Below are 23,626 nucleotides of genomic sequence, written 5' to 3'. Positions count from 1 at the left end.
GTAAAATGTGAATTGAGAAAGTGATAAAGGATTGTGCAAGGTTTGGGGTTGCAGATGGAAGCAATCTACTGCATCTTTGTTTTTGTTTAGTTTTTTTGATAGAAAAAAAAGCTTGTTGCTCAAAATATTTTTTATGAAACTTATCCACAATTAAGTAGTGAAAAAAAAATAAATGCTTAAAATTAGAATAAAACTCATACAGAAAAATATTCTAGGGCAGTGGTAAAATTTAAGTTTTAGGTACAACACAATACAATACCTGTTTGTACGCACTGTGCAGTGTTAATGTTCAAACTGTGTATTTACAATGATAAAGTGGCTGACAACAGCCAATATTCTTATTAGGAATAAAACTGCCTTGTATTTTAACTGTGCAGAGCTGTAGCTGAAAAGTTAGGCCTATTTTGCTACTGTATTTTAATGTTGTCATTATGGTGGTACTTGGAGAGCCAAATATTTTCTGAGTTGGTACTTGGTATAAAAACTTTGAGGACCATTGTTCTAGAGGTTATGACATTTTAGTAAAAACGATCCAAAATGCAGGCAGTGACAAAAATGATGGTGGGAAAAAGAGTTAATAGCGATTTGCTTAAAGGGTTACTCCAAAAGCTTTGTTCAACTTCAGAACACAATTTAAGATATTTGGGCTGAAAACCGGGAGGCTTGTGACTTGTCCCATTGACTGCCAAGGAAATACCACTGTCAAGACCCAGAAAAGTATGAAAGACATAGTCAAAATAGTCCATCTGCCATTAGTGAATTTTATGAATTTTGGAGAATATCCACTGGACACAAACTGCATATGCTGTTCTGTTTCAGCTGCACCACATGGATATGCTGTTTTCATTCAAATCAAAGCGTAAAGGACGTAGAAGACGTATCCTTGTGGTCCTTTCATACTTTTCTGGGTCTTGACAGTGGTATTTCCTCAGCAGTCAATGGGACAGTCACAAGCTTCCCGGTTTTCATCCAAAATATCTTAAATTGTGTTCCAAAGACGAACTAAGCTTTTACGGGTTTGGAAAGACATGGGGGTAAGTGATTAATAACAAAATTTTTATTTTAGGGTGGAGTAACCCTTTAAGGAGACTGGCAATAAACAGTAAGTCAATGCATATGTGGAAAAATGTGCAAAAAACATTTTCTTGATCATTACTATTGCCATGTTTTCCAGTAAAAATAACAAAACACCTTTAAAAAAAAAAAACTGTATAAACAAAATAAAAAAAAACTATGGAAAAAATGATAGTTGTTTTCAGAGGATATAAGAATTATAATTGTATTATTTTATCTGTTTTTCTTACCCCACTGGGGAATCATTTTTTTCTTTTTTAAACATAAAGCTCCCTAAATTTTGTTCAATTTATGCAGAAAATAAGAAAAAAAAAAGAACAGATAAATAATTCAGTTTTGCAAAAGAAAAAAAAAACAATACAATATAATACAATTTTAAATATAGTCAATTAACTTAACTAAAAACTTTTTTCACTGGAAAATCAACAACTTTTTTACTGGAAATCACAACAAAAACAGAGTATTTTTTATATTGATCACAGCCTATTTTAAGTGAACAAAATAATAATCTATAATTACTATAAACACACACATAAACACACACTGCAGTTCACAGCAATCCAGTGATGAAGACATTGATCAGTCTTTGCCACTTAATCAAATTTAAGACAACTCTCACTGAGACAAGTCTGAATTCCCTAGTCCTAATATCTATTTGAGTGACAGGACTACAGAGACTATATATGTACATATATATGTATATATATGTATATATATGGGGGTGTGTGTGTGGGTGGGTGAGTGCGTGAGTGTGCGTGACACCTAAAGAGAGAGGAGAGGAGGGGGAATGCACTGCAGGAGCAAGTGTTTAGACCTGCAGTGCTTCCTCTTTCATTCTCTCTCTGTCTCTCTGCTGATATATATGGTAGGGCAGTGACAGAAAGTGCAGTAAATCCACTGAAGGCAATAGCCAGGAGCACGCACACACACACACACACAAACAGACACACACATACAATAAAAGTCCCTTTTGAGTGGGGTTCATCACTGGTTGTTAACATAGATCCACTTGATATGTATCAGTAATTAGAGAAACAGACTGGCTTATGAAATACCTCCCATATTTCATACACACTCATACATACAAACTCAGTGATGAGCTTCCCAGTGTCCATTCACCCACACACACACACTCATGGACGGAGTCTAACAGCCAAGTATAGACGAATAAACTCGTCACCCACGGCTCAGAGTCTGTTTCATGACACTGTGGAGGACGTCCCTCTTTCGCAAGCAAAAAAGTGCTTATATAAAGTCACCGAACCCACTCCCAGAATGCCCTAAAATACTGAAAGCAGCAGAATTTCCTATTCAAGACTGGCAGAAAGTGCAGGTATGCTACAGTCAGACCAAATGGGGTATGAGAGGAACCTGTGGGAACAGAAACAGCAGTACTTTCTGTTGAAAAAAATGTCATTTACATCACAAGTCCTGTTTCTGAACCTCTACTGTCCCAAACAAGCTGCCCACCAACCCCACAAGTCCTGAACCTGTTCAGAACGAGGATCTCTTCTGAGAGAGCGTGAGCGTTTCGGAGTTTCTGCTGTCTGAACGTGAGATTAGATGAAGGGACCCACGTCTGCCTACCTGTCAGGTGACGAACAAGTCCGTTTGGCTGCGTTTAACTCGATCACAGACAGGCACACGGTCATGGGTGTGGAGAGCTCTCACTCTTTTCTGTTTGACTCACTGCAGCACGCTTTGCTCTTCTGTCACACACATAGTCTCGTCCTTTCCCCCCTCGATCCGTCCGCTTTCATTCAGGCACTCCAAGCATGATTTAAAAAAACGTGAGGAAAGAAAAACAAAAAAAAGGCAGGGAGGATGCAATGCCCTCCACAGAGAAGTAGCAGTTGGCTGAGCGAAGGGCTCTCTACTGCAGCACAGCGCAGGAGACACACACATACACGCTCCACACACGCTCCGACTGATCTACTGAAACACAGCCACACTGAAAACCTGGAGATGGAGTCTAGGAATGCTGGACAGGATCTGTGCTTTTCGTTTAATTTGATTTGCTTTCTCCCCTCCCATCTTTCTCTTTCTGTTAAACAGCAGTATAATTTATGCCCACTGAAGAGGTAAAACCTGTCTCACTCTTTTTTTTTTTTTTTGGTCTCTCAAATGTGACTGTCTCCTCTCAGAGGAAACCACAAGTGACATCGCTTCCATCCTGGTCCAAACATGGGCAACTTCCTAAACTCGGGTGTCATGATAACATTCGGAAAGGGGGCGTTTTGAGATAGAAACAGAGAGAGAGTTGCAGCCTGTAGCTGTGCCACTGAACATGAAAGACAAAAACAGCTGAACGTAGACAGACATTTAGACCGGATTTGGTGTCCGAGCGGAGGCGGTTTACAGTATGTGCGGCCAGAGGCATGAAGATGACAAACAATCCATAAATTACAGATCTGCCAATACAAATGATTAAGCAATGAATCACAATTGTATTTCTCACTATATGACACTGAAACTTAAGAACTGATAATTGATTTTTTTAAAATGAAATGAAGAAGAAATGAAGATGCAGCCTGTTAAAATGAATGGAACATTAATGAAATGAAATAACTGTGACCCTTGACTGCAAAACCAGTCTTAAGCAGCACGGGTATATTTGTAGCAATAGCCAACCATACATCGTATGGGTCAAAATTATCGATTTTCCTTTTATGCCAAAAATCATTAGGGTATCAAGTAAAAATCATGTTCTGTGAAGATATTTTGTAAATTTCCTACCATAAATATTTCAAAACTTAATTTTTGATTAGTAATATGCATTGCTAAGAACTTCATTTGGACAACTTTAAAGGTGATTTTTTTTTGCACCCTCAGATTCTAGATATTCAAATAGTTGTATCTCGGCTAAATATTGTCCTAACAAACCATACATCAATGAAAAAACTTTTAGATGATGCATAAATGTCAATTTTAAAAAACTGACCCTTATGAAAAAAGCTAATTTGTGACATTAATCATTTGTAAAAATGTATTTAGTTACCACTTGTAGTAGTAGTACACTTGAACTGATCTTTCATTCACTAGTGGGTTTAAGTGCACTAAAAGTGGTAACTAATTACTTTTAATGGCACATTTAAGCACACTTAAATATTCTTAAGATTATCTTAAGAAGTACAAAAAATAATTTTTAGTGCATTCAGTACCAAATTAGTGTGTGAAAATAGAGCACTTTAATATTTTTTGTCACCTGGGATAGATCAATTCTATATTAATTTAACAAAAATATATATTATAATTAATAAAATTAAAATCAATTCTTTGAAATGTCCAGCATATAAATTGAAAATAAAAATTAAAACATCTTTATTATCAGCTGATAATCAATGGTATTAGTTCAATGGTAATATAACATGCATCACTACGTTTGTGAATTCATGTAAACTAACATACTCTGAACTTTTTACTTAAAGTGTTATGATGCCAATCATCATTTTTTCTCACATTCATATCATTCTAAGACCTTCGTTCATCTTTGGAACACAAAGTAAGTTATTTTTAATAAAATACGAGAGCTTTCTGACCCTGCATAGACAGCAACGCAACTGACACATTCAAGGCCAAGAAAGGTAGTATGGACATAGTTAAAATAGTCCATGTTACATCAGTGGTTCAACCGTTATTTTATGAAGCTACGAGAACACAAAGAAAACAAAAATAACGGCAATTCGTCAATTTCTTCTCTTCCGAGTCATTATTTAGAAGGTGAATCGGTGAATGAAGGTAAATGAAGGTCTTATTGTTTTGGAACGATGTGAGTGTGAGTAATTAATGACAGAATATTCATTTTTGGGTGAACTATCCCTTTAAGTAAAATAGCATGCAAAATATAACTTTTAGAACAAAACAGACTTTTAGACCCAGCTGTACATGGAGCGCACATGGCTTCCAACACTGTGTAAGTGCCATTAATTCATAACACACACACACACACTCCTCAAGGGTTTCTTTCATGATTAAAAGTGAGTGACACTGAAAGTGACTGACGACCTGCCAATCTAAACATGCACTCGGGCCAAGAGAAGCAGTGTGTGCTGTTAACATGCAAATGTAGCAACACATGTCATATTTACAATCTGAATCTGCACTCTCTGCAGGCTTGACTTAGCACACTGATCCAAACTCATCCTGGGACTATAAATTACAAAAGAAGAAAAAAAAACTGTGGATTATTTTGAGTGTGTGGTGCATTTCAGAGATCAGATGTACAACCTGAATCAGATCAGCCAGCTTTCACTAGTGACTGAACATCTAAATACTTCAGTGATAACATTGTCAGCATTGCTCACTGTCATTTTTATTTAGAGTATCAACACTCACTAATAGTATGGAGTTGTTGGACTTGTTCCTATTCGATAGTATTCAACTGCATCACATGATATCTACAGTCTTCACTCCCACTGGGAGTAAGTAACTGCACTGCATCATTGTTAATTTTCATAAAGTTAAACTTAGCTATACTTAGCTCAATAAAGTTTAGGTAAAACAGGAGTGCTGGTCAGTAGACCTGTGTTACTAGAGGAGTGGTGATACAGAAGCATTGATAGAGATACGTCATTAGAAAAGCATTAGTAGAGGAGTGAAGATAGTGTACTACTAACCCATTTTTCCTAGGATTTCCAATCTTTAAAACTTAATTTGCATAATCGTTCATTAATCAAAGGGAGTTTGTGCACGCGACTGTGTCTGTCAGCGGGTGAGCATTAACAGCCCCACCAACTCAATTCCCTGCTGAGTTAATGGCCCTACCAACTCTCTTTACAGCCTCGGAGAACAACCAACCACTTTTGTGTGCCATTCAGAACTTGAAATTGAAAATGTTTTTACAATTCAATTCCTGAATTTGAATTGGCTAACCAAATGAGAACCAGAATACAAATACAAACTTCTATTTACATGAATAAAAAAAAGTAAAGGTTTGTCGAAACAGCCTTTGAATGCTGGCTCAAAGAATTTCATTTGAAAGTTTTGGTTTGAAGGTTTACAGGTATTCACAGGCCTTTTAGAAAGACAAGTTTGTGGAAAAACACTTAATTTCCCAAAATGACATTTCCTGTTGAATTTCTATGAATTACAATTTAAATAAATTCCATTTCTTATCATTCTAATTTCAATTCAACTTCCTGTAGGGTTTGGCTGGTTCAATTCAAATTCAGACCCTTAAACTGAAGCAGACCTAGTTATTAACCCCCCCCCCTCCCCCTCCCCCTCATACCCTCACCCTCACCCTCACATCGTTCCAAACCTGTAAGATCTTAAGAACACAAATTAAGATATTTTTGATGAAAACCAAGCGCTTTCTGACCCTGTACACTGTAAAAAACAAAAACAACACAATTTGTTGAGTCAGCTTGTTACCCTGCTGCCTTAAAATTTTAAGTTCAGTCAACTCAAATAAGTTTAGTCAACTTGAAATGTTAAGTTGTACTAAGTGACAACTTAGATATTTGTGTTTGTTAAACTTAAAAGCAAGGTAAGTAAGCCAGCTGCCTTAAAATTTTAAGTTGAATTAATGCAAGTATCTAAGTTAGTACAACTTAACATTAAGTTGAATAAACGTTTTTTGAGTTGACTGAACTTAAAATTTTAAGGCAGCCAGGTAACATATTATTTTAAGTTGACTCAACAAATTGTTTTTTACAGTGTATAGATAACAATGCAACTGAAATGTTCAAGGCCCAGAACGGTAGAAAGGACATCGATAAAATAGTCCATGTGAAATCAGTGGTTCAACCGTAATGTTATGAAGCTACGTAAATACTTTGTACAAAAAAAAAAAAAAAAAAAAAAAAAAAAAACATAACAACGACTTCACCATTTTCTCCTCTTCTGTCTCAGTCTTCAACATGCTCACAACAGCTCCACACAAACTTTAACATGGTATCTGAGTTGCTGTCTATGCATGGTCAGAAAGCTCTCAGAAGATTAACAAAGGTCTTACAAGTTTGGAACGACATGAGGGTGAGTAATTAATGATGGAATTTTCATTTTTGAGTGAACTATCCTTTTAACATGGTTTACATGTCTATCTTGTGTTTTTAAATACAGTATACTTAAACACAAACAATGTGCAAATTCCTAAATCAACACAACTGCTGAGCATTCATAAAATTGTAGCATCAGAAATGCGGCTTGAAACAGCCTGATTCCTACAGTCACAAATATGTAACCAATCCCGTCAACTTGCGAAACTTTTCATATCATCCGCTGTCTGAGATAGAGAATCTGAACATTGCAACACGTTATTAGCTATTTAATAATGAAGTCAAGCCAAAAGGCTAATGATATTAATTTCTGTTACCTGTCCAACATTGTAGAAAGTGAGACATAAAATGCACTGCCATTCTGATACATTGTAGATGACACTGTATAGTGCTTTTTTCCCTCTTCTTCGGAATGAGTTTCTGGTTCAAACATATACACCTAAATTAATCCAGTATTGCCATTTCCTAGTGTGTAGTGTTTACTACTTCAGTTAACAAAGTGGAGCAGGTGTGTGAGATGGTGTGATTGAGTGGAAGCAGAGACTAATTTGCATATTCATGGTTTTGTGTATACTAAATGAGTTAGGAACTATATTTAAGCCATTTTAAAGCATGAAGAAATAATTTCCACAGAAAACATTAAAGAAGACCTATTATTCCTCTTTTAGATTACTTAGTATAAGTCAAGTTTCAGCTCAAAACACCCCACAGATTATTCATTATCTCATTTTGAAAATACCTATTTTGAGTGGAAGCAGAAACATGTTGTTTTCGTGCATGTCTCTTTAAATGCAAATGAGCTGCTGCTCCCTGCCCCATTTTTCCAGAATAGGAAACAGCTCTTTACAGCTCGGACCTCAGATACTCTGCTTAAAAACATCTGTTTGGTTTTGATTATCATGTCTATCACACTAAAATCATGCATTTTAAACCATATTAGTTTAAACTTCTGATATATGGTTTTCTTAGCTCACACATCCGAAGCACACACACACAGAAAGTGGCTGTAACACGGCATGTGAGTACTAAACTAAGTTCTCTTTTATGTCTTATTGCACTTAAACTGTCAAACTAATACACAAAAGTTTGTGGCGCCGTGGGTGAAAACATGCAATTTAAGAGGCTGTAATATTATACATCACAGGAGGCGCGAAATCTGTGTGGCTCGTTTCTTCACGTGCTTGCAGAGAAAGGCTTATCAAAACAAAGTTACTGGGTTGTCCTTTTTCACGTTTTCTAAGAGGGTAGATGCACTAGGGACCACATTATAGCACTTAAACATGGAAAAAGTCAGATTTTCATGCTCTGTCCCCTTTAAATTATGTCATTTTTTATATCAAAGGTAAGTATTAAGGGATAAAATTGGTAATTGCAAAGAAACTTGAACTCTGCACAACTTTGCAACCAAGTTGGGATTTGACCCCGAATTCAAACCTCAATCTAACAACACAAACCACAAACTCCATCATCTATTAATCCATCACGGCATCATTTTGCTGGGTTTCATCTAAATAAATAATCAATAAATGACAAATCAAATCAGAACAAGAAGACTGAACACTCTGTGTTAATTGAGTGTACATCTTTTTCTCATTGTAGGTTCCTGCACCAAAAACAATTTCTGTGGCAAGCCCTGAAGGGACAAATACACATCACAAAGTCACTCCACCTAATTCAGTCCATTACAATTCTATACATTTGCGTAGCACAGCTACTCAAAGTTTCACATTGATTTTCTGCCAAAAACATGGGAGCTTTGCAGTACATGACCAGGAATCCGTAAGAAATGTCAGTGACAACATTTGATTAGCCTGGCCTTGTTTTGACTTTGTGGCAAATGCATTTCCATCTGAATGGCTAGATTGGATTTCAAGTATTTTTTCCATCATTCGGGATGCGATGTGACTGTAACTAACTTCATTTAAAAAGTGATGCAGTGATTACTCTACACCAGTCTGAATTCAATCACTTATATGTAGCATTCAGTATGAACTAAACGGTGAATGAGTTAAGCAAGCAAGTAGTTTCAAATAAAAAAATATGCATGAATAATCAATTCAACACAGTAATTTAGTGCATTTAAATATTTTGTAAGAGAATGTGATAAATAAAGGAACTACATTAATCATGCCCTGCCTGTACATAAATTCCCTATACTAATTTGCACTTACCGAGAGCAGATGGAGTGGTTCACACAGGACACATCCTTGAGTTTAAAGACAGCTAGACAGAGAGCAACAGAATGAGTCTCAAGATGCATTTCCATTTGATGCATCTGAAAGTTAACCTACTTAGAATTTAATGCTTAAAAATGTGGTGCTCAAGGTGCTGAAAAAAGAGGAATAACACAAAAGCCAAAGACTTACAGTAACAATTTAAAAAAGCACAGATGGAATCTATTGTACCAATATACTGACTTCTATATATCATATAGTCATTTGATTTTTTTATTAGGAAATATTTCAGTAAATATTTTAATAAATACAATAAAAAGCACACATGCTTATTATCCAGTGCACACCATTCATCATTCATGAGTTCATAATTATTATTAGCAGCAAAAATTTCCAGTTTTCCTAGGTTATTTTTTCACAACAAAAAAGTAGCAACTAATCTAGACATACCAGATACTGACTAGACACTATCCCAACAAATGAATCAGGTTTCATCACTTGCAAGATGACAGTTTTGTCAATCCTACAGAATGGAAATGAAAAACAAACCAGATTTATGTGCGGTATGAACAAGGCTTTGGACAACAACTACCAGCTAAACTCAACCAAACACTAGCTTGTGCTTTAGCTTATGACAGCTTATTGGAGAATAGATGATTTAGGAAAATGATATCCATTTCAGCCATTCTTTCTTTGATCATTTCCAAAAAAGAAGAAGAAGTGATGAGCCCAGTCCACAGTGAATCTTTTCTATTGCCTTCACAATTTACAGAATATTCCAAAATTAAGCCTAAGACTGAAGAGATGGATTTTGAAATAGACTTTGATGGATGACATGACACATACTGAAATTACATCTCTGAACTGCAAAAATCTAGGAGAGTGGAACTGGAATCATCTACATGTGATTGTTCAGCACACTGGTGGGCCAATACGACAACTTTGGAGCTCACCGCAGTAATTGCATGTGGCTGTTCTGACGCTCTCCCACTGAGGCAGTCATTAGGAGACTTATGATAAAAGATTCTGCTGTTTATGAGTAAACACATGCAGTAGAATCACACTCACTATCGTTTGAAAATGAAATGAAATAGGTGTATGTGCTTGCATAAAAAAAAAACAGGTAATATTGAATGGCCCTTTTGATGCTCTCACACTTTGCTAGTCATTAGGAGATTTATGTTAAAAGATTCTGCTATTCATGGAGTAGAATAAAAGATAAAATAAAAAATAATATAAAATGTCAAAAGTATATATGCTTGCAAAAAAATATAATCAGAATACACAGGCAATTTTTAATGGACCTTCTGATGCTCTCTCACTTTGGCAAGAGATTTATGTTAAAGGGTTTTTGACTTTTTTCCTAGGCTCGATTGTGTTTTTGGGGTGCAGTCTAACATGGGTTAATGCTTTGTTTAAAGGGGTCCTATTATGCTCTTGTACAGAGTCTTGATTTTGTTTTGGGGGTATACTAGAACATGCTTGGTGGTTCAAAAAACACATTTTTTTTTACATAATTTACATTATTACAATACATTTCTCCCAGCCTGGCACAAATGGCTTGATTAGCTCTAAGTTTATTGAAGGCCCGCCTTCCAAAAACAAAATGTGTTGTGATTGGTTAGCTATTCCACTGCGTTGCGATTGGCGAACAACAGTGTTTCAGTACTGCCACGCCCCTTGTCAAAGAAGCAAGTTCCGTTTACAACTGTTAGTGCAAGCTAGATTAAAGTGATTCTTACATTTTAAAATATGGATATTTTTACACTTTTTTATTATGGATGGATGCACATTATTGGACTTGTTTTGGACTGATGAAGAGAAACACCCGTCTATGCCGTTCTAAAGCTTGGGAGGTTATGCATTTTTAAAAAACACTTGCGTTATAAGTGAAGCTATCTACACTGTATGACGTCTATGGCACGTTACGGCTCCAACGCAGCAACCGAAGCAGATCGTGGCTATGGCATGTGTTTCGCCCCCCTGTATCGCACACGTCTGTGGTGCGTTACACCTCTAAAGCGGCCACGCTAATCAATGCTTGTGTTTATACCCGCCGCGCTGCGGCTCACTGAAGCAGCTCTCAGTGCTGCATCACTAAAGTTAGTCTAATTCCACCTCGTCCCTACCCACTCCCCAACAATTTGAATTTTCGTAGGTGGGATTTAATTTAATGATATTCTAATGGACCACGCTGTGACATCATTGCATGCGGAAAACAAACGTTGTAGTCCAAAGGAGCCGTTTGTTGTAGTTCTTGAAAAGAGATTTTTAAAAAACTAAATATCTCCCTTTGGAGCGGACTTTGAGATTTGTAACTTCGTAGATCTTTTTTATGCCCAAAGATACACACCACACACTGACTAAAATTCAAAAAGTGAAAAAGCATAATAGCACCCTTTTAATACATTTGGCCAAAATCCCAGGATACATTAGATGAACCACAATGCGCGGGATATTTAAAACATACAAAAGTATATTGGCTACAACTAGACGGCAAATACTAAGACTCTTCTCCGCTTTATAAACACACAAAAACATTAGCCTTTATAGACAGTTTCTTGAGAAAAGAAAACACTCTACTTATTAAAAAATCAGTTCATTTACCCTTCGATTCTGAAGAAGACGACGTCGTCTGTCTTCAAACTACACGTCGCAGCACTTCATTCTGAATGGAGGCGGGGTGGAGTTATGAGGTTTGACTGACAATTTGAGGATCCAATGGTGCTATGAGGCTTAGTCATGAGCTCTTTTGAATGCTTTTCATTGGTTAAATATTTGTAAAACCCACAAACAGACATAATGATGACCAATAGCACTGATGTAAAATAATAATAACTAAATATAATAGAGATAGCAAGTTTTTTAACATTTTCCACACCAGACAACCTGTCACGGCACACACAGCGGTTGGGAAACACTGTTGAAAACAACGGCGTTGTCAATATTGCTTATCAGTTTGAGGCCGACAGAGAATATTAGTGAAGAGGATTGCGCAGAACCTGGCATTTCAGAATGGTATGTTTCATACTTTTAGATATGCTTTTATTTGTAAATGCTACCACTTATGTTAGCTTTCCTGGCTGGGATCGTTTAGAGCTCATTGAAGCTGGATTTAAATTGCATTTTGGAAGTTCAAACTCACAGGCACCAAAAAAGTCCACTATATAGAGATAATTCATGAAATGTTTTCCTCAAAAAACAGAATTTCTTTACGACTGAAGAAAGAAAGACATGAACATCTTGGATGACAACAGGGTGAGTACATTATCTGCAAATTTTTGTTCTGGAAGTGAACTACTCCTTTAAGTACAGAGCAAAAATAACACTGGAAGTGAGTAAAGGACCTTGCTATTATGTCTAGTTATAATACTACAAATTCACTTAAAATCTTTGGCACGTCTTTTGTGATCTATACACAAAATAGCAACTACGGAAATGGTACTTAAAAAGAAAGAAAGAATGGAATTCGAGAAAAATTGAATAAAGGACTGCAAGAGAAATCACAAATGACCACATTGTTCCTTAACCCTTCACCCAGCCCTCAGGAAGTTCCACTGATGCTGTGGTTCACCACTTAAGCTATCATTACTGTTGTCTCTCTTTCAAGTCACTACTGTACAATCCCATTCTGTTGGCTCAGTCTTCTGTGACTGTATGGACCCCAGAAACAAACCTAACAATCATTTACTATACTTCCAACCCACCGCTGGCTGGCATTTCTCATAGTCTTGTGGCGTAGCGGCATAATGGGAACGATTCCAGCGGAGAAGACCGAATAGTACAAACAATAGAAAATGGAGGCCTTGGGCACAATGACAAAAAGGAAAGTATGACTTCTCCACATGAATGAGCGAGCACACAGACAGCAGCAATTCAGTTCAGCATGTTTTAATTTCAAGGCGTATTACCCTGAAGTTTCAAAATTTAATGCTTAAAAACTTGTATGCATCTATAAAGACATGCGAGTTTTGTATAATATCCTGGGCTGACACCATCTGCTCCTTCTGCCTCTGAAAATCGGTATGAACCTGAGGCTGCGACATGCTGATGTGCCGTTCAAACCGCTGTTCTCACCTCAGTAGCGTGTTATTGCAGTATCCGTGTATCCGGCTAACCTTTTCAGGAGCCTTGTAAACAATTCTCCTTTTTCAAATGGCAACAAGGCTCTCAGCTTGAATTACTTTTGCCATTCATATACCAAATCTCTGCCAGCACCGCATCGTAGGCGTCTAATTCACACATGCCTCAAAGCGGACACTGATATATAACTGTGACATATGACATCAAGGGCTAGTTTAGCACATTTTTCCCACACACATTATGCACAGATTTAAACTAGTACTTGTAGTGATATGAATACTGATTAAAACATTTATTTACTTATCTATTTATTTAATTAGCAAGATATCACTTTCTCTGCTGAAAGTCACCTTAATGAGAGGGATAAATTGAAATCCGTTACAAATTTTCTTCATGGTTAACAATGCAAGAAATTAGCGAATGCAATTACTTTCGAGCACAATTTGATTACAGGGAAATAAATGGATGCTGAATACCAACATATTCACACAAACTCCTGTCAGGAGGCCACCGTGCTGGTGATTCACATTTGAAGGGCCGTCACTATCTCTCAAAATCCAATGCACAACAATAACAAAAAAAAAAAAAAAAAAAAAAATCAATGCATGAAAATTATTGGGTTAAAGTTAGTGATTCTGACTTCAGATGATGGTTTTGAGGCTTTAGCTCACAAAGGGAGCTTAAGATTAATGAACATCCAACAGGATGGCTCCTCTGACTTCATTAGGGAGTCTGTGATGCAGCAAACGGCATCGTTTTATGATATTTACCCCCACATCTGGCGCCATGACAGCCTGATGGATTACAGTTAGCGTGTTTACCCTGACAGGGGACATTAAAACTAAAGTTTATTTTTTCATTTGGCACTGGCCTGAATTTTTTTTTTTTTGTGTTTGTAAATGGAATTGTCCGGTCTTACGCAATCATATTATTCCAAACTTTTCACTCCAGCTCAGTGGTGGTCAGTCCTTTGGACTCAAGGCCCTCAACTGTCCAATATAATATTAAATATTATAATTATAATATTAAATAATATAAAGTCCCCCCTACAAAGACACAAGAAATTTCCGGGATTTCTACTGTGATTATGATAAAGCTGCTTGTTTTTAAAAAAATGTATTGATATATTCAATCGAATAATGTTGTTACTTCATTTATTATAGTAAAAAAAAAAATTAACAGTGATTTAATTTTGTCAATCTAGAAGCTATACCAAAACTATAAGTTCTTCAATAGGTAGTTATTTAATTATTTTAGTTAGCAGTAGTAGTATTTTAGTTACAGTAATTATTTTTGTATATTAATAATAATAATTGTCAGCCTGGACCACAAAACCAGTCATAAGGGTCAATTTTTTGAAACTGAGATTTATACATCTGAAAGGTGAATAAATAAGCTTTCCATTAATGTATGGGTTTGTTAGGATAGGACAATATTTGGCTGAGATACAACTATTTAAATATCTGGAATTTGAGGATGCAAAAAAAAATCCACATATTGAGAAAATTGCCTTTAAATTGTCCAGTTAAATTCTTAGCAATGCATTTAATAATCAAAAGTTAAGTTTTGATATATTTACGTTAGGAAATTTACAAGAAATCTTCATGGAACATGACCTTTACTTAATATCCTAATTATTTTTGACCCATACAATGTATTGTTGGCTATTGCTACAAATATACCCGTGCTACTTAAAAATGGTTTTGTGGTCCAGGGTCACAATTTATTCATTTAAATACTTCTAAATCAATTTAAATATAATGAATACATCTTTCTAAGAACCACTGCTCTTGCCGTTTTCTAAGAAAAGTTTGAACACAACATTATAACACATGAAGCAGCCTTTAAAACATAAGTTAATGCAACTTACAGAATAAAGAACCTACTGGGGATCAAAAAAAAAAAAAAAAAAACATAAAGTGGGAAATAGAGCTGCACGGTTTTGGATAAATTGAGAATGACAATTTTAGATAGATCACCAATATAGATCACAATTCTCCAAAGATTCTGAACTAAGCTAAATAACATGTAATTTACTACAGGCAGTGTCAAAATATTAATTGCTGCAGTCTATTCAAAAATGTTTAAGTAATTTGAATGAATAATTTAAGAATGATTCAATGACTCACTCATAAATACTACACTTGTTTCATCACTGAATGAATCAGCATTTTTGAACGAATCTCTTGAATGAATGATTCAATGACAAACACATTTTTTAACAGTTACCGGTGACACAGTGTGATCAACATTACAATCAAGAAACGTTATAGAGTGTTTTCACAATGCGTCACTAAACATAAACAATTCCACTAAACCAAATGGAACTCGCAAATTTAGCTGATTATTGCTGCTGAAAATGGTCCATTATTGTCATGTTTTGGGCTGCACTAATTGGTCGTACTGGGAAAAACATTTGGAGTACAATAGATGGCCAAAAATTATAACAAATCAAGGAGAAGACTGTCTGACAACAAAAGGCATTTGTGGTTGGCCACGATTTCCAGGGCAAGAATTTTGACAACATTCGTGTTTGTTCTTATCATTTCCGGTCAGGTAGGTGAAATATAAAGCTAGTATCTTAATTAATACTGATCGTACATATCTTTATCACCAATTAACTATTGTACCCTTTCCTGCTTACTGAATCAGCAGATTAGCAGATTCCACATAAAAATCTGAGTATCTCCAATATGGCCGTGCATCCAGGTAACTGACCAAACTGTGACATAAGTGCAAACCCTCTATTTGAAGCACCAATTGCTGTACTTTCAAGAGATGATTAGCTGTATTTTGATCGTTACCACAGACATCAGTGTTTATATCAGAACTATAAATGGTTGAAAAGTCTGTTTGTGAAGCTGTTTTATACTTAAACATGATAACTGCTCTTTCTGTGTAAGCTGCAGCGCGAACACAGATTTTAATGTTTCGGTATGAATTTATCAAAGGTTTAACAGACACAAACGAATCGTTAACATTTAGAAATAAGATAGTGTGGGTGTTTGAATCGAGATTGTGATCTTTTAACGATTAATCATGCAGCTCTAGTGTGAACTAAAAATTAAAGGGCTCCGCTATTGCATCAGCAAGCAACTGGAAAAGCTTCCTCTTTGAAATCACTTCATATTCTAAACCCTTAGTTCCTACAAGAAAAAGAGTGCTTTGTGTGTCTGTCCAGATTAAAATTAAATTATGACTTCAGTATATTCTTCTAAAATGTTCTTGAGTATATTGTTTCACCACAGGATCCACACAGGACTGATTTGATTGCTATAGTGAGGCAAACTCTCTAAAGTTCAGAGAGAGTATTGACCTTCATAACTCTGGGAAAGATGTACGCTGCTCGAATGCAAAGCTAGATTCATTTTCTTGATCCTTCCTGCTTACATTTGTTCAAGCTTATTACTGCCTCTTACAAGGATTATTGCTGAACTACACATGCCATGCATGGTTTCATCCACAGTATAAAAAAATAAAATAAAATAACGCATTTAAATTCAACCAGCGTGGTTGAGAATCTTCTCCATTCATCTGGCGCCACCATCAGATTTTCTGTCACCTCAGAAGACAACAGATATTTCCATACTGACTCGCTGTCTAGGGGTCAACTAGGATGGAAAAAGTAATTATGTTCAAGTAACTGTAGATGATTGCTTTGAGGAGTTTCTTACTAAACTCTGTCCTCACAGCTAAAAGGTGTCCAGACTGTTAATAAAATGTAAAAAACTGCAACAATAAATTAAAGAGATAGTTCACCCAAAAATTAAATTTACCCCATGATTTACTCATCCTCAAGCCATCCTAGGCGTATATGACTTTATTCATCCAGACGAATACAGTCGTAGTTATATTAAAAAATGTCCTGGCTCAAGCTTTATAATGGCAGTGGTCAAGATTTTGAAGCAAAATAGTGCATAAATCCATCATAAAAAATACTCCAAATGTCTCTGGCGGGTTAATAAAGGCCTTCTGAAGTGAATCGATGCTTTTGTGTAAGAATAAGGTCCATATTCAAACTTTCTAAACCGTAATCTCTAGCTTGCACTGTCATACGCGCATACATGACAGAGTGGCGTTCCAGCAGATGATGTCGGTCGTAGGCGTAGTGTAAGCGGTTATGATTTAGATTTGTAATGAAAAATGATGGAAGACTTTAAAATAAGTGTAGCGTATCAGAGCGAATCAGACAACTGAAAGGCTCGATTAGAAGTGTTAAAACAACCCAAAGAGCCAAATTCCACAAAGAGGCCCAGGCTAACCAGACAACATCATAAATCTGTCCATGATACCTTGGCGCCAGCCAGTCTGAAGTAAGCCTAACCAACCAACTCCTTCACACCTTTGAACAACTTGCAACATTAACACAAAAGAACACAATTATTGATAATCCCAACTCAGAAAGGAGATTGTCAATTTTAGGTAAGAAACCCAAGATTAATGGTCAACGTTTAACCTGAGTTTAAAACCCCAGGACATCATAAAATTTTGCTTTTTGCCATCACTTTTGCACTGCTTTTTGCATTCATTGAGTGCTACCTGCCTTGCATGTTAGCCACTCCTCTAAAACGAAAACATGAGGAGATCGTCACATTTCTTTCTTTTACTTTAATCTTTTTCTTTCCGTTGAAAGATCACTTCAAGCGACCAGGAACTTGCAGCCAATCAGCAACCTTGGAAAACCCCCTTTCTGCAATGATGTCATCGAAGGGAATCTCTAACACAAAGGCAAGGCAAGTACAACCTCCAGATTCTAGCTGAACTGGTGCATTTAATATAAAGTTTAATAACCATTGAGAAACTCAATGCGAGGGTTGATTAGATGATTGATGGTTGTTCAGGTCTAAGCAATTGCATATATTGCTATAAACTTGGGATTTCATATTTTCACTCTTCTTAACTCAGTTTTCCTCACTTTCTGCAACCTGTGTGAATGCATGTGTCTATGTGTTAGATCAGTTAATATGTCTTAGATTTATCCAATAAATTCTTATTCATATTAAAAAGAGAAGTATCTTCTGATTTGTGCTTACAAGTTAATGTCTTAAACTGCTGATCTTGTTACTTTGTGCTAATAAATAGTGTTTTCACTAAATTTTAAATAGAAGTATACATTGCAGAGTTGACTCAATGAATCGCTGGCCGATTCATTGATCCGCCGTAGAACGGAGATTCTGTTCATATTCCTTATAAAACCTTAAACAATTCCCTGTTTCCCTTACATTAGCCAAGAGGAGACTGATTTTCCTTTGCTGTAAACAAAACTTGGTTCTTGTGACACTAGGATATTCTCACCAAAGCTTACGCTATGCCTACGTCCTATGTCATCCACTGGAACGCCACTCTTTTGTGAACATACATACTACCGTTAGCGGAGGCTAGAGATTGTGTTTTTTAAAGTTGTATATATATTATTTTTACACAAATGCATCAAATCACTTTAGATGGTCTTTATTAACCCCATGTGGAGCGCTTTTTATGATTAATGGGTGCACTTTATTGGACTTTAAAAACTCAACAGCCATTCGCTGCCAATATAAAGTTTGGAATAGCCACAACATTTTTTTTTAAATAACTGTGAGAGACATTTCTCAGTTCACAACTGACTCGCGAATCATTTTTCGGTTATGTCCAATTCGAAATGAGCATTAATTATTATCATTAAAAAGTATGGGCTGCTATGGATATAAATGGCAAAACCATTCAAATATTTAACAACAAAAAATATTGTCTGGGATAGTGAAGTACAATAAGTCTGAATCCAAGGGAGACTTTGTTGGAGGAAAAAACTAAGGTAGGTGACATATTAGATTCAACACAATATTTGACTTTTTTCAGACAGGCAGAAACATTCTTACAAAACATAGTGACATTTATAAATACACTAAGTACTTATGTAATGTACACTTATGTACACTAAGTACTTATGTAATGTAATAAATCTACATCTAAATATAAATACAATCAGGATCACATACCAACATTAAATGGGAACTAAAATGCTTCAAGTGATGTTGTCAACTACAAAATAATTTGTCTCTTAAATGTTACATATTAGGAGCCACTGTCATCTATATACGTCACTGACCTTGATGTTTTAAAACACAGGTGACCTCTATAACATATTTTGCTATGCATCTGGAAAAAAAAAAAAAAAAAATCAAACTTGGTTTCTATGGCAACAGGTACACAAATGATCCCCTGATAAAAACACAAAAAGACAGAAATATTGTAAGCAGGTTCTTTTCTAGAGAAACAGATTTAATTTTCCAGTAGTACATAAGGTTAACTTGCTGTTAAAAAAAAAATATATAAAAAAAAAAAAAATATATATATATATATATATATATATATATATATATATATATATATATAAAACAATCATGGTAACAAACAATATCTTTTACATACACTTCTGCTTCAACGCGAAAATGCTCACTATGTTAAAGAAAAAAGCCCCTTCACACAACCTATTCTCCCTGAGATCAGTCCAAGCTCCCACAATCCTCACTGCCCTGAGGAGACTAATGTCATGAGGGGGGAAGCCTTCAGACCCGCTTGAGAAGCAGATTAAAAATGAAAACCTTTAAAATGATTTAATTATATAGCTGTGATGGACTGTTACACATACTCTTTAAGTATATGGTGTGTGTGCACTTGACGTAATTTCACATTAAATAGATAAAACGAGTCTATAGCACCATCTAATGGTATTAGCGGCCCTCACAGGAGACAGCAGCACCCGCTGCACTCTATAAGCAAGACTGCATAGTTCATTCCTCTGAGGAGCTCATTTGTGGCTGTTAAATTTATGATACCCCATGTTCTATTATTAGTAACAACCTAAACACACATACAAACAAGATCTAAACCTTTACTCTCTTTAGTTGGAAATAGCTTTAATACATATTTGATTTAACCGAGTAGGAAGCTAAAACTACCACACTGATTAATTTATACCTAAAGTCAACATCAAAATGGACCTTTAAGCAGCACAGTTATGTAAAAATTATTCATTTTTGATTATTTCTCTTGATATTCCCTTAATATTGTCATGCTAATTATTAATTAAAAATAAGAAAACTTAATACAAAATTACACATGAATGACATATTTTAAAGTGATAGTTCACCAAAAAATTAACATTCTGTCATCATTTACTCACTCTTTTTCTTCTATCTAGCACAAAAGACAAACTGTTGGTAACCCAACAGTTGACAGTAGGCAGTAACTTTAAAAAACAATACTATGGAAGTCAATGGCTAATGTCAACTGTTTGGTTACCAACATTTTTTAAAACATTTTCTTTTGTGTTCAGCAGAAGAAAGAAATCCATGCAGGTTTGAAACAATTTAAGAGTGAGTAAATAATGACAAAATTCTACAATTTTCTGAATTGTTACAGTTTAATTTATCAGTTTATCAAGACAGTGACTTAACAGTCAACCTTGCATTGTTCCTCTAGCAGCATGAAAAACAAAACAGTTATTCAACTTCTGAATAAATTATACACAGACAGCGAGCAACACTCCCATCCCAATTATAATCACTGGAGCCATAAGTGTAAGTTTGAGTCGTCAGTTCAGCATGAACTCACTGACTGTCTGACCACAGAGTCCTGGACTGCATACTAAAATTAATGAAGCCATCTACACTCTTATTTACACGCCATCTACTAGAGGTCGACCGATATTGGATTTTACAGACACTGGCCGATACCGATTAATCGTCCAACAGTTTTTAAAATGGATACTGAACGGAAAATAAATAGTGCTCTGCTTTAAAAAAAAAAAGTAGCCTACTGAACCATACTTTGTAAATGAATAAAAATATTAATATTAATTATATATTGATCATTACGGTTAGTTCATTGTTAATTAATGTTGACAAAAGCAACTAAAATCTTTAAAGTATATCAGTAAATGCTGAAATTAACACACTCTATCAAGAAACAATACTTCTAATCTACAGCATTTATCAATCTTAAAGTTACAAATGGATTGTACAGTGTTACAATTACATCAACAATCAAGCTAAAGATGGCTTAAATATAAAGATGATCTTTAAATATCTACACATAGGCCACAGTATTGAAATTGCATACATATGGATATTGTGTATTTGCACAATTTAACTGCTTCTATTCTAGAACATTTGTGGTTATCTAATCAAAATATAAAAATATGTTAGTCACACACACTGGACGTGTCGCGTTCAATTCAAGCGGTGGTCTACAAGACTTTATTTGATCACCAAACGGGCAAAAGTATACTGCTGTCCATTCTCCACTAATGCAGCACCTAGTCAACAAATTCATCGCTTAGTAATGACATGAAAACATGCACTACGGTATACTGTACACACCGTTTCCTTGTCGATGTTTTAAATCCGCCTTTGAAGTGTCCCGCTCTGTGCAAACGGCACGTGCTGTCAGTGATTTTCGCCACTACAGGCCGCTCTTGTGCTGTACAATAAAGACTATAGGGACCTTCTCATGCGCTCCAGCAACGGACCCAACCCAGAAAAAAAAACTATCAGCATAAATCGATAACCGATAGTTCCGCCAATCAACTATCGGTGCTGATTAATCGGCAAAACCGATACATCGGTCGACCTCTACTATCTACACCTTGTTAATTATTATGGTAGTGCTGTTGTTTTGTCAGATCAACCACTTGCAGTATATCAGACAAAAGGCGCAACATCTGACCAATAAGCTGCAGTCATATAGTTTGTTTACAAAGACTAAAATATCTTAATTCTAAAACAAAGGAGGTAAATCAAATAGATGTTCTTTGTACAGTAAGTATTTAAGCAGCTATATGTGCACATCTGTGTTTGTTTTTGTGCGTAGGTGTGAGTGCCTCTGTGTGAAATCCTCCACAAACATGTGTGTGCATCTGCTAGAAATTTTGGCCACAGCTGAAGCAGGTGTGAGCAAAATCACACCATTCTATTTTCTAATGAGTTTGGGGTCTGTGGCCGGCAGTGACTGAAGTGAAATCCAGCGCTCTCCAGGCCTTACACCCTCTAATAACAGCCATCTGTCTTTATGACTGTCTGTTCTACAGGCTCAGGGGAAGGAGGAATAGAGAAAAGAAGAGATGGGCGGATACACTTTAACAAATTATTTTCAACAAAAAAAATTACAGCAATATTTGTTGTTTTGTTTTTATAATGGTAAAAGTAGAGAAATGGCCAGGATGCTGGATGTTAATAAATGATATAGATATTTTTACTAAACTCTGTAGTGTACAGGCTCAAAAATACACATTTTTGACAGCAGTTATATTCAGATTAGGAGTTATTTTTACTTTCTGTATTCTAACTGGCCATAACACACGCACAAAAACTATTTTGATATCTATTTTAGCAAAAACAAATAAATAATATTAAAAGATTAGTTCACTTCCAGAATAAAAATTTCCTGATAATTTACTCAACCCAATGCCATCCAAGATGTTCATGTCTTTCTTTCTTCAACTGAAAACAAATTAAGGTTTTTGAGGAAAACGTTCCAGGATTTTTCTCTAGAATATGAACTTCAGTGGGAGTCAATGGGTTGAAGGTCCAAATTGCAGTTTCAGTGCAGCTTCTAAGGTCTCTACACAATCCCAGACTAGAAATAAGGGCCTTATCTAGCAAAACGATTGGTCACAAATGCTCTAACCACAAATGCTCATCGTGCACTAGCTATGCAATGTGCATATGCGACTTAACGCATTACATAATCATACTGGAAAAGTCATGTGCGGTTACTTCTTCAACTGTGTACTCCAGTTCAGAAAGGTAGGGTGACGTTCTACCTTTTTTTGTAAAGGGCGTTTGACTTTCTTTGCACGTTCGTTTTGTAAACACTGGGTTGGTACTTCCTCCTACATCACGTGTGACCTTTCCAACGTGACTACGTAATGCTTAAGGTTGAGCTAGTCCAAAAAAGCATTAAAAAGCACTTAAATTTTTATTTTTTTAGAAAATGACAAATCATTTTGCTAGATGAGACCCTTCTTCCTCGGCTGGGATAGTGTAGAGCCCTTCGAAGCTGCATTGAAACTGCAATTTGGACCTTCAACCCACTGATCCTCATTGAAGTCCACTATATGGAGAAAAATCCTGGAATGTTTCCCTTTAAATACCTTAATTTTTATTCAACTGAACAAAGAAAAACATGAACATCTTGGATAACAAGGGGGTGAGTAAACTTTTATTCTGGAAGTAAAACTAATCCTTCAAAATATAAATAATATAATTTTTTTCTAATATTATTCTTATAAAACCCAAGAAATGATTCACTCAT

The 23,626-nt window shown here is 35.7% G+C and overlaps 1 protein-coding gene across 8 annotated transcripts in view; it reads right to left on the bottom strand.

Annotated features, from left to right (window-relative positions):
* dlgap2a (discs, large (Drosophila) homolog-associated protein 2a) overlaps positions 1–23,626 on the bottom strand; it is a 166,235-nt gene that overhangs the window by 125,486 nt on the left and 17,123 nt on the right. For 3 of the 8 annotated variants that reach the window (XM_051132802.1, XM_051132805.1, XM_051132806.1), the window contains exon 1: positions 2,662–3,008. The exons of the other annotated variants lie outside the window; for them this stretch is intronic. The gene's annotated coding sequence lies outside the window, so the exon portion shown is untranslated. Of the gene's footprint in view, positions 1–2,661; positions 3,009–23,626 lie in introns of those variants that run through there. 8 annotated transcript variants of the gene reach the window in all.

The sequence above is a fragment of the Labeo rohita genome, chromosome 17, assembly GCF_022985175.1.
Source record: "Labeo rohita strain BAU-BD-2019 chromosome 17, IGBB_LRoh.1.0, whole genome shotgun sequence".
NCBI classification, from domain to species: domain Eukaryota; kingdom Metazoa; phylum Chordata; class Actinopteri; order Cypriniformes; family Cyprinidae; genus Labeo; species Labeo rohita.
This window is presented reverse-complemented; position numbering and strand designations above follow the sequence as displayed.